General features: G+C 29.6%; 1 long non-coding RNA gene across 1 annotated transcript in view; it reads right to left on the minus strand.

Moving 5' to 3' along the window:
• Positions 1 to 2,179: 2,179 nt before the first annotated feature.
• Positions 2,180 to 13,090, minus strand: part of LOC136796483 (uncharacterized) — a 263,387-nt gene continuing 252,476 nt past the window's right edge. The window contains exon 3 of the long non-coding RNA XR_010844195.1: positions 2,180 to 2,256. This is a non-coding gene — a long non-coding RNA (uncharacterized lncRNA). The remainder of the gene's footprint in view (positions 2,257 to 13,090) is intronic.

Here is a 13,090-nt window from a genome sequence, read left to right on the forward strand (position 1 = left end):
TTTTCCATATTTTAGTTTGTACTGTATTATCACATTTCTTTTTTATTTAAATTATTCCCGTTTTCATTAATTGTATTAATACCTTTTTGTAATACTTATTTAATTATACTTTTCAATGTACATCTTATTTTTATTTTCTTTCATATAATTTATTCATTTTTATATACATTATCAAACATTTTAAATAATTTTTAGCCATAAAATAGCTTACTTATTGTCTTACTTTGTTACATTATGTTAGTTGTTATTTTTAGCCTTGATAAAGACCTGCAAATTGGGGCGAAACGTTGGACCATAATAAGTAGTTAAATTACTATTTGAGTTCTTTTGACCCTATCCACACCATCTCCCTTTTATATATTAATCACGGTCAATCGACCATGTTCCAATATTTTGTTTTACTATTTGTAAGAAATTATTAATTTTCGAATGGCTGTATCGTACGAAGAAGCTCACATAAAGCTCATTTAAGTCTCAAAGTATTGATGATTGTATAGGTTTTTTAATAAAAAAAATTTCTATAAAAAAAATATTTTTGTATTATAGTAAAATATTTTTTTATTATATTAGTTACGTGAAAATAATAAAAAAAAAAATTACTAATAGAACCAGGACTCAAAATTCCTGTCTACCTGTTTAATCTATATATACCGATCCATAACGTGATTTTCGTAGCCTTGATCTTAGACAGCAACCAGCCGATGAGACACAAGATGGAATTATAGCTGTTTAATAAAGCGGCTGGAGACTGTATTGACCCGGGCTGCGGAAGGGATAGAGGATCCAGACAAATCCACGTATAAATATCCCCTAATCCAGTTGTAGGGCTAGCCGAGATTTAACTATACACAGGCCCCAGTCTACCATAATCGGCGGTGTAGTTCATTGCTACCGGTATACCTCTTATCCTCCGGAATAATCCTTAATGAGAGGACCATTTTCCTTGTTATATTTGCATTTGAAATACCATCTATTATTCAATAATTATAAATTACAAGAAAAAATCGTGAACATTGTTTTATACATTTTTTGTCCTTTCGAAATTGTAATTTGATTTAGAATGGATTTTTTTTTTCCAGGAATAATTAGGTATTTTATCATTTCTTTAACATTCAAACAATTGTGTCATTGCTAACTGAACAGTTCATTGTTATAATAAAATTATTTTTAAATTCTACCTATAGTTAATTTAAACTTATTTATTTGAAATTCAATGTGTATTTTTTTTTAACTATCGATTGTCTATTTTTTTATTTAAGTAAAACAATGCACTGAGCGATGGGCATACAGTTCGAAACGTTGTTTGAATGTTAAAAATAAATTTATGAAGTGATAAAAAAGTTAATTATTCTGGAAAATAAAAATACAAAGTACTAATAAACCCTTTTGAACTGTCAAGTGAAAATTTATAATTAAAGCATAGCAATTTGATTTATTTTAATAACCATATCAATATATACCAATTTTTTATTTTATTTATTTACATATAATCGGTTAATTACAGATAAAATTTGATATACCTAAGTGTCAACTATTTTATGTGTTTATGACTGTGATTCGCATTTTTGAGGTGTACCCTCATAAATATTTCTCAGAGATCAAGGAAGTTTTTTGGTGATCATCGACAACACTCCAGGGCCTTGTGCTACAATGAAGAGAATATTAACAAGATCATTGATTTCAATAAAGCCTTCATATTTTGAACTCAGATATGAATCTGATTCATATATTATAAAACATCAGTAATTACTATAATTATTAGTATTATAAATTAGTCTATTATAAAAAAAAAATGTATTAGTACAAGGGCTATTAGAACCATCCGCAGTTTTTTTACCTCAAATTATACAACAACAGATGGAATTAGTTTATTTTGTTTTATAATAACTAACTTTTCGATTGAAACCAAATTAATATGTTTTTGGTATGATATTGTACATGTTAAATGTTATTCTGCACATTCGTAGTCTAACAGACTGGTATTTAAAAATAATTATCAATTACTATTTAAGTGCCTACTAATTCTAAAATTAAGTCTACTCAAAGACTCTTCATCATCGATAATGCACTGAAAAAATGTATCAATGTGAAATGCTGAATTATGATGCATAATACTTAATACACCATAGTGGTAACATAATACTTAATTTATAATATGTATTTATTTTGTTGACTCCTACCTCTAGTTCCTGAGCCTAGGCAGGCGAGGAAGAGAAGAAGAATGGGGCCCATGTTCCTTACTCGTTTGCCAGCAGGCTGAAAAGATAACAATAAAAGCTATTAATTCATAATATATAAATATTCAACATAATTATACTTAAAAAATGTATAGTCAAGACTCATAGTATAGAATCGCATGAGACTAAATCATCAACAAAAATTTGTTCAATAATAACAAGAATATATCGAAAATTTATGTTTTCCGTGGTTTCTTAAAATCAGATTTTGTCATCCAAATTTTATCCAATTATAAAATACCTTATTAGTATTAATTCCATCCATACGTTGAAAACCTTGGTGTCACTATATATCAAACTCTCTCGTGGAAAAACTACGTCTCCGATATTTACTTATATATATATATCCTTCAATTTTTTTCCTCAGTGTACTCCCGCAATACCCGCTCACGGCCTTCAGACTTAATATGTAACTGCCCATCGAACCGCAGCCCTTGGTAGATCTTTGCTCATCCGTTCCTCTTCTCTATGGGATTCTATTCCCTCCTTCATTCATAGCTCTAGTACCCTTCCAACCTTCAAATCCCGTATCTTCTACCATCTCCTGTCCACCCGATTCCGGAAGAATAACAATTGAAAGTTTCAAACAAAGTTTATATATTTTCTGCACTTAATGCTTTAGATTTTTGTTTATTCTTGAAAATATGTATATTAGCAAAAATTGTACCTTTTCATTTATTATTTTTAGTTTAATTATATTTGATTTTTATTTATTTTCTATTATTTATCATCAGAAGTGTTAGTCATCTTATGTTTTATGATATGACATTTGATTTTACTTTCTTTGTTCTACTCTTATTTTATATATTCTGTTAATTATTGTTGCTAATTTTAATCTTTTCAGATTTATTATTTTATTACGTTTTATGAGTTTTATAATTTCATTTTTATTTTGTATTTCACTCTAAGGCTCTAAAGCCTAATTCTGACGCCTGTTTATTATTCTAAAAGGATCAATCCCAGAATAAATAAATAATATTATTATCATTCTAAGAAGAGAAAAATATTTCTTTTTAATTTTTTATCTAAATGAAACAATTTTTAAGACAAATAAAAATAAATCACGGTTTGAGTTCGGCGTGGACCACCTGAGATTAAATAGGCTCCAAGCTCTCATTTTAAGTGGTATGGAGTCGAGAGGATGCGCTTAGCTTGAAGCAATTGCATCATTAAAACGTCACCTTCTATCTATGATTAGATATTTTTTAATTCCGTATATTTTTTTCGATCCGTTGATATATAGAATTGTTAGGTAGAAACAACTAATCCAGATGTAACTTGAATAATTTTGATAACGACACACATTAACATTATTTTTACTTTCACATACCATATATATTGCAATATATATTTAAGTGAAAGGTCGAATCTTTGTTCACAATAAACTTTTGAATTATTAGAGCGATTTAAGTTCTGTTTTTTTATTTCAAATTCCTCCAGCTGCTATAGGAAAGTATAAAGCTACAAAAATCCTCAAATTCTCAAGTAGAAAAAAAAGTTATGAACAAAATTATGCGTTTATGTTTTGTAGCTCAGAAATTATACGTTTTATTCACGGTTAACGCATACCAATCGATCTGTTTCTTCCCGAAGAATAAGAAAAAAAATATCACTAATTTCATTAAACAATATTATTTTCACAGAGATAATTTCAAAGATTATACAGACAAAATGCGGCTTGGGGTAATATAGGTAAAAATTTTTTTTTTACAAAAATCATGTTTGTTTTTTTATTGGCCTCAAACTCCTAACTACTATTCTTCAAAGAAATTGAAAATTGGAAAACTTTTACCTTGATTTATTTGGAACATTTTTTTTTTCATAGATAATTTTTCGTATAACTCCTCTTCATTTTACCAATGTCTATGTTAATGTAACCATTGGAAAGCTAAATGTCTGCGTTCAAAATACATCGACATAAATGCAAATTTAATGTTAAATATGGGTTTCAAACAATGAAAAGATTTTCAAACGTTTTATTTTTTATCTCCGGTTCTAATTTTTTTTGATCAGACACGGTTTGTGCCCTTTGGTGTAGTTTATAGAGCCCTAAACCACTGCCAAGTTTAGTGTAGATTCAGTGAGTAGTGATGAAGTTTTTTCTACTTTCTTGGTTTCTCACGAAGATGTAGCACAAATATTTTTTCCGATTTTTTCGAAAATTCGTATATAAGGGTTTCTTTAGGTGATAAATACGAATATCAACTTTGTTACACTTCTAAAAAATCTTTTACCACACTTTCATAGATCAGTCGTTCCAAATAGTTTCGATATAGAACTAAAGTTGAAGCACAGCGAGGATTTTTAATTAAAAACTATATTTCATGTAGTATAAATATGCCAACACCATTGATATCATATTGTCATAATGATTGAGATCACCTAACGATAGTACAGAGAAGTTAGCTGTTATCATTTATATCACCATAGTTACATACCGTGAGGGTCCAAGGCCTCACCCAATGTACTAAGGAAATACATAAATACGATTAAAATGCGATTTATTAGAGTTTATTTTAATCCTCCAGTATTGGCACCATTCTTCAAGGGTGGTGATGTGAGATCGGAGGGTTTGGGCTACAATTGAAGGATCATCATTCACTGATAATAGACATGTGTCATTGGCATAGGTGGTGGGGATAGTGTTAGGATAGGTTGGAATGTCAGCTGTAAAAACTGTATAAAGGATAGGACCAAAGATACTATCCTGAGGTACACCAGCAGACTGAGGAAAGAGAGATGAATAAGCACCAATAATTTAATGGATGAAAACCATTGCGCAACTGTGACAAACTCTAACAAATTCTTTTAGTGATAAAGTTCTCAGAATTTACGAACTGCATGCAGTGATCTAAAAATTGAAGTACCTGGAAAAAATTCTTATCTATATTTTTTATAATCACACTGAACGAAAAAAATTAGAAACAACTTGAGTAGTTTCTATATTTTTAAAAACTCCAGTGAAAAAAAATGATATGGAAATTGAATAGTACAATATCCTTTAATAATACCCCACTTATTCCTGTCGAACAGATCCGTTACTTAGGATTACATCTCGACAAACGACTGACATGGAATCCTCATACAAGACTAAAAAGACAAGAAACTGCTCGTAGATTCCGACTATTACAACATTTACTAGACAAACGGTCTAAATTGCCAATCCATTACAAAAGACGGATCTACATGACTATTATAAGGCCTATCTGGACATACGGAGTTGAGCTTTGAGTCTCCATTAACCATCAAATTCCTCCAGAATCCAATTCTTACAGTCCAAAATCCTTCGTAAAATCCTTAATGCTCCTTACTTTGTCACAAATCAAGTCATCCATCAGGACCTCAATATTCCATATGTTGCCGATTTGGTTAGAACCAGATACCGTTCCTTCCATAATAAACTTCTCAACCACCCAAATCCACTTGTTTCTAACCTGGCTCCTCCTTCATTACCTAATAATCCTCCTAGGCGTCTGAAAAGAAGATGCCCTTAAGATCTTCTTCTCTAGAAATGTTATTGGAGTTCTATCAGTGGATAGATTCTCCAAATGTTTTTATCATGTCACTATGTCACCTACAGCAAATTTACTTGTTGTATAAATGTATATACAGTTGTAAATATCAATAAATAAATTATTTAAAAAAAATTGAATAGTAATAATACTATTTTTAACTATTTTAGGACTAAAACTAATTAGTAGGGATATCATTGGTAAAACAGATGAATAACAATAGTAATTAACATTTTAGATTATTATTCCAAAAAAATTTATTTTAATGGCACAATAAAAAATCATCATTTCACGGAAGTTTTTTGCTTGGATGCTTTATTCTTTCCAATGAGGGACTTGTAAATTTTATATTAGTGAATATCTGAATATGAAGTTAATGAAAGCTTTTTTAAAATGCCTTTATTCGTTAAACTTTTGTTTATTTGTCTAGGCTGAAAACCATAGTGTACTAATAAATCTTTATTTATAAGTTCAAGAGCTTCATCAGAAAGTTCTCCAATAATATGTCGAGTAAAATGAAAATAATAAAGATACATTTAACTCTTTTGTCGCCCACACCTAAGAGATTGGAGTTTGAAATACCACAGGAATAAAAAATAGAATTATTTAACGTCACAATATCTAATTTAATTTTTTTTATTAGAATCAATCCTGCAGCCATTTACTCCAAGATCTGATTCTCTAACAGATTTCATCAATGGTTCAAGTAAATATTTCATGTAAGGGGAACTTCATTGATAAAATTCTACGACAAGTAAAACAATGGTGGCAGTTGAAATAATTAGTTTCAATTAAACTAGCCCACACATTGAGAGAGGGCTCGGATTGCCGAAGGAGGACAAAACTATAATTGAGCCGACAACCCCCTACCTAATAGACTGTCCGAATAAATTCACTAACTCCTCGTTAAACTCCTCTATCCTCATTCGTTTTTATAGTCCATCCCCTAGCTTTATAGCCCTTAATAGAGTTATTAGCCCATATACTGCCGAAAAACATAAAGTCTCTAATTGTTAACTCCGCGTTTTGATATTGCACTTCATTCCCAAAGGTTATTTTATCTCTTGAGGTGATATGTTCATATTTAATAGCTTCCACCTTACAAATTATATAATTTAGCTGTTCTTAATAATATAATAAAGAAATACTCCGTTAAACTGTAAAATATCAGTAAAGATATTTTGATAATATTGTGAATATGATATTTTTTTACAATTAAATAATAATATCTTTTTTTACCAGTTTATATCAACAAAAAAATTATTTTACATGATTATGGATGCACATCCTTACAATCAATCAATATTGGATGAAATTTACGTAAAATTGTATTTAATCTATGAATTTTACACAATATTGAGTAATTACATTAGTTAAAATTTCGAATTTTTTTTTTATTTGAAATTCTTAATTTTTGGCCATTCTTTTCCACGTCTCCCTATCTTGAGATACAGCTTTCCAGTTATCCTGCATGCAGCTTTTTCGCATCTTAATTGATTCTGTTTATCAATGTCGTTTTTGGCCTCCCTCGTGGTGTCTTGTCTATACTGGCATTCATTGTTGTGTATAGTCTTCATGATGGATTGCTTCGAGCCACATATCCTGCCCATCTTAACCTCCTAGCCTTCATATCATGAGATATTGACCAGTCCCAGCAAGCATTTTACTGTTATTTCTTCTTTTTCATGTATTAAGACTCGGATCCCAGATCGTCATTCCTGTAATTAGATAAATATTTCGACCTAATAGACCAAGGGTTGCGCAAGGAGATGATTTGGTCAGAATCACGCTTGGCCGCTAGATTTTTACTCAACTAAGGGTACTCACTTAATGAGGCGGAGGGCTCACTAACCTACAGGCTGACCCACAGTGAAGCAGAAAATAATTATCTCCTACACCCGGGGATTCGAATTCAGATCCCTGGAGGTATTAGCACATTGCCTTACAACAGAAATACTCACTCAAAAAATATATATAATGTATATGTGTATATGTTTAAACAAATAAATGAAAGAAAGAAACTGATGAATAATATACACGAACAATATTCGCAGCAAAACATGTTTTGTTCCTTGAGTGTATCGCTTAACAGAGGATCTGTTGTAGCTGTCTATTCCTTTTATTAATGGATTTTCAGAAGATGTTGTTTTACTGAAATGTGTAACGGCATAGTGCTCCGATGTACGGTTTTACCTATTTATGCGGCAGAACACGAAAGGGGTGGTTAGAGGTGTAAATTCCAGAAAAAAATAAACATCATTTGAATCAAATAAGGCGACACATAGATACACAAGCAAACACTCATCTGTATAGCTTGTTCTTATCAAAGTGCTCTATCAAGACTGATCATAATACAGATATAAATATATAAATGTTTTAGCCAAGACTTTTTTATTGTTTGAATCTCTCGAGGAAACTTTTATTATTGAAATCTAGGCGCATGCAGCCAGGGTTTCGTGAGAAATCTTAAAAAGAAAATGTTCTTACATAATCTGTTTTAAGGGTCAAAGAAAAATGATGACATGTTTTCAAAATAAAAGTACACTGAGCTTTTGAACACGTAATAATTACAAAATTTTAACTTTATTATTGATCAAACCATTAACATTTTTTAATAAATAAGTTTAAAGATTATTGAACAGATTAATTAGTTAAAATATCTATAACTAGTGGCTCTTTAATTGTACTACTCGTGGCTCAAATTTTATAACTGTTATTTACATGTATTCTGTAGTAAAATATAACACGGTGATAATATGTAAAATAAAATATTATGCGGTGATCACCAAAAACCTTTTTTCTGTTATGTAGAGATTAAGTAACACATTGTATTTATTGAATTATTGCTTAAATTTAATTCTGCCTCCTAAACTCCATTTAAGTAATGATGACTAGATCCGGTTATACGATTAATCCGGATTGGACCGGATTGCCACCGGTGGTAACAATCGATTTTACAAGAATAAACTCAAAACGTGCACAACACAGATATCGTATAAGGTTTAGTGTTAATTATTAAATTATAGTTTTAGTGTTAGTGAAAAGACATTAATTAAGTGTGATCCAACATTTTTAAAAACATCATTATTATATCAAAATAGCAGTTAAATTAACCACAAAACCTGCTTAAAATATTCCCAAGCAACATAAAGAGAAGGAACGTCAAACAGAGGTTACCTTTGTTTTTGTTGGGGCCCTCAAAATATAAAAAAAAATAAAATAAAAAAATAAAAATAAAGTTAAACGACTGAAAGCTTTATTGATTTCTTTTGGATATAGTGAAGAATATAAATTTTCCTAACTTTATCATTCTTTAATAAGATGTTTACCTTAACGTTTAGGGATTAATACTTCATCATCAGAATAACGTGTACTATATTCCAATTACATTTCTTTTCTTTTTTTGTGATTATTTATAAGAAAATTTGTAACTATGGGTTTAATAATAAAACCATGAAGATTTCAATGTAAAAATATTTTTGAGATTAAAATGGTAAAATATACAGTTAGACCTACAGACGATACATTGACCCTGAACTTTAGTACAGATATTCTCAATAAAGAATAGAGAAATTTTGTATTCTCTATATCTTATACGTAAGTTAAGATATAATTATACTTAATATTACTGGGCTTGAATGAAAGAAACACACTGATGTTAACGACTTCCGTATAATTTATCTGTTGTTAATGGTGGTGGTTGTTAATGTCTTAAAGGTTATTACTTATCCCACTCCTGACGATGCAGACGGCGAGTAAGCGCCAGAGAGCTCCCAGAAACCTACCTACAATGCCCTTCAGGCAAAGAAAGGACATTTATTTTTACTATGTGTTACGGATATATTATGTATACAAATGATTTTGTTTGAAATAATAAAATTTATGGAAGGATGAGAAAAAAAAAATGATTTAGCCTTACCTATACTATGATAACTAATTTGTAATTAAATGGTAATTTATAAATTTGTTTTAAATAATAAAACTAATACATTTATTTTATATTTAAAATTTAGTTAACTACTTCATTGTCTTATGAATATTTACGGTTATTATAAAAAGAAACAGTTTTCTACTTCATTGATGTCTTATTGATTCAATTGGTAATTTTAGCCATATGATTTGCTATTATCGTATGCAAAATAATATTTTTAAAAATTATTATCAATGTTATCATAATTATAATAAAGTTCGAACTATAATTATAGTTATATAACCATTATGTTTGTTTGTTTATTGGTGCAACCGACCGTAGAGGACCAAGGCATCGCGCGATGCACTTAAGAAATACATCGCGCGTTTCTTGACGTGGTTTTCATAGGGTGGGTCCGTCACTCCCACGCCTATTTTGGTGAGTACCACCCATTGGCTGACGGGCCTCACAAATGCCCGGGGGGATGTTTGAGTGAGTATTGTGAAGTTATAAGCTTGAAAAAATCCCGGTTAGGGCCGGGGACTCGAACTCGGAATCTTTGTCTTGGCAGACTGGCGCGTTACTACGCTTCTACCGTCACCCCCATATAACTATTATAATAATTATAATAAATTTTAAAAAAATAATAATTAATAATTAAACGTTAAACGTATGACCGTTATTGTAATTATAATAATTAAAATAAAGGTTAACCAGTATTATCATAAACAACATAATATTTTTCAAATCGATTATCAATGTAAGAACAGAAGTATTCAGAAGGAAAAACTCTTACTAAATTTGCTTTGTTTTTGAAAAATATTTTAAATGTTAAAAAAGTCGCATTAGCGGGTTCATAAGAAGTTGATTTCACGTTTTCGTTTAAACTGTATCATGGTCTGTTAGGCCTACAGGCACTTATTACCAAAGAAATGTGCAGTAAATTGCAATATCCCTATCTAACAGGCAATTGGTAGGCTAAGTGGAACGAATCTCGATTGCTTCAATACTTCCTAAGCTTTCTGCACTCAATGGCGTTCAATTTGAAGAAAATGGAATGAAATGAACAAAAGAAAACTAAATTTACTTACTGAACCATGAGTAGCAAAACGGACTTTATTGCGAAAGAAATAATTTTATTTTATAAGAAGCCATCCATATCGTATTCTTATAGTTGTATTTAAGGGGTATGATACAGAATTGGCTGTCCAGTTTGATTGTAATCCACAAACTACTCGAGTTAAATATATTGAAGTATATTACATTTATACTGTTATTAAAACATTCCAAAACCAAACCTGGGGCCAACGAAATACACGCAGGTCGAGGGAGAACCCTGTGACCGTGATTTAGGCCGGCAGTTAATTTTTCAGTGTAAATTTTTAAACTAATTTAAATTTTTAATTCGTAAAACCATAGTGAGTAAGTTATTATTTATGTTATAATTTATAAAAGTATGTTATTAAATCGCAATGTAAACACAAAACTGTCTTTTTAAGTCACTAGAAGAGAGAAAAACTTAATTTACTTATTACTCTTATATTACATAGGATTAGAAAGTAAATATTAATATATATATTAGTAGTGTATGATTTTTTCTTATTGTTTTAGTTCTTTAATATTTTCATTATTTTTTTTTTTAGTCATCTTTTATTTTTCATGAGATTATTTTTTTTTTATTAAAAAAACAGATAAAATTCAAAAATATCAAATCAGGTCACAATACCAACAATAAACAAAAAAAACGGTCAATTGAGTTGGGTAACAACCAACTTAAAATATAAAAAATGGTTATAGTTAAAAATTAAAAATTGATGAATTATTAAATTAAATGATTCTTTTAAATAGTTATTATGCTTTATTATATCGTGTAATAAAACATATTTCTACCCTTCTCATTTTTTAAAATGTTGGGTCTAAACTTTATTATTCAAATTACTTATTAATAAAAGATGTCAATATCAGAAAAAATTAAACGTTAGTTGATATGTGGAAATAATATAAAATAATTTAAAGGTAAGGGAAACAAGAAAAATATGTGGTGTAGGATGATAAAAAGGTTGAAGATGAACTGGAATAATTCGAAATGTTTTACTACAATGAAGATTTGGGGAAGTAAGAGAGGTCGAAATTTTTTCCTTTAATTTATATAATTGGTAATGGTTATTATTATCAAAATATTTCTCCCCAATAGGTTTGTTATATGATGTTAACATATATCTTGTCGAGAAGGCCCATGCCTTTTCTTCTCAAACTAGCGTAAACGCACTAAACTAGGTTTTTTTTTAAATTTTTCAATCTATACTTAACCAGTCAGTTTCATTTAATTTATATATCACTTGATAATATAAATCCAAAACTGTAATTTGTGGAAAAAAATGAAAGCATGATATTAATGAATAGGATTTAAAATACAGCTTAGTATCACATTACTTTACTATAATTTTTATTATACTTCATCAAGCAATGTTTCTAAATGAAAAAAAATTATTAATTCCCTCAAACTACCCTTATTACATATATATGATAGTTATAAGTAGTTTTCAAGGTCTATTTTGTATATTATTGTATCTAAGTAAAAGAAATTGGTACAGGTACAAAGGAGTTTTAGGTCGAAATTAAATATAAGTGGGCATTCTCAGTTAAATTCTAATGAGTTGCATACTATATTTTTAATAATTATACTTACTTTTTTTTAACGCTGTGGGGAGCGGGGTGGTGTTTAGGAGATCATGGCTCTTTAAGAGTTGTACAGCCGTGTTAAATAAGTTAAACTTTACCATATAATATCACTTTAACCCCCTTATCTCAGAGTAAGCTGGTAAGAGCTAAAGAGTCCAACTTCCGTACGTGCTATGCGTACATGCCATTGTCATTACCTTCTTGGGCTTGAAAGCACTTGACTTCACAAACTTTTTGGTAGTGTGAAATCACAGTACAAAACACTAGTATATTTGTACATTACGTTTTCCAAAAAAAAAATGTAAGGACGTTATTTTACAAATAAAATCTTGGATGAAGAGAATACAAAAGTCAGTAAACGAGAAACTGTATTGCTGTTTAAGCAACTTTAATCATAAGATATTCCTTGATAATGTATGCAAGAATTGTGACTAAAAATTGTATACGTCAATATTTTAAAACATATTTTTTGTGCATTAGGAGATAAAAAAAAATAAAAATATGTGTTATTTTAATCTTCAGTGTCACTAATGCCCATACTTCGTAATTATTGGCTGTTGAGACTTTCTTCCAAAAATATTAGAATTTCTCTTAAGTTATAGGTTATTTCGATTATGTGAGAAGGAGGTTTGGGGGTGTATTAAATTATTAGTTATGTTTCATAACTCCGTCCAAATGATTTGGGAAGGTCTCGAATGTAAGAAAATAATTATTATTTTATTTCACGAACAATTTTATTTCTTTTTATA

Source organism: Halyomorpha halys, unplaced genomic scaffold (assembly GCF_000696795.3).
Source record: "Halyomorpha halys isolate HHAL.00 unplaced genomic scaffold, Hhal_1.1 Scaffold1597.1, whole genome shotgun sequence".
In the NCBI taxonomy this organism is placed as follows: domain Eukaryota; kingdom Metazoa; phylum Arthropoda; class Insecta; order Hemiptera; family Pentatomidae; genus Halyomorpha; species Halyomorpha halys.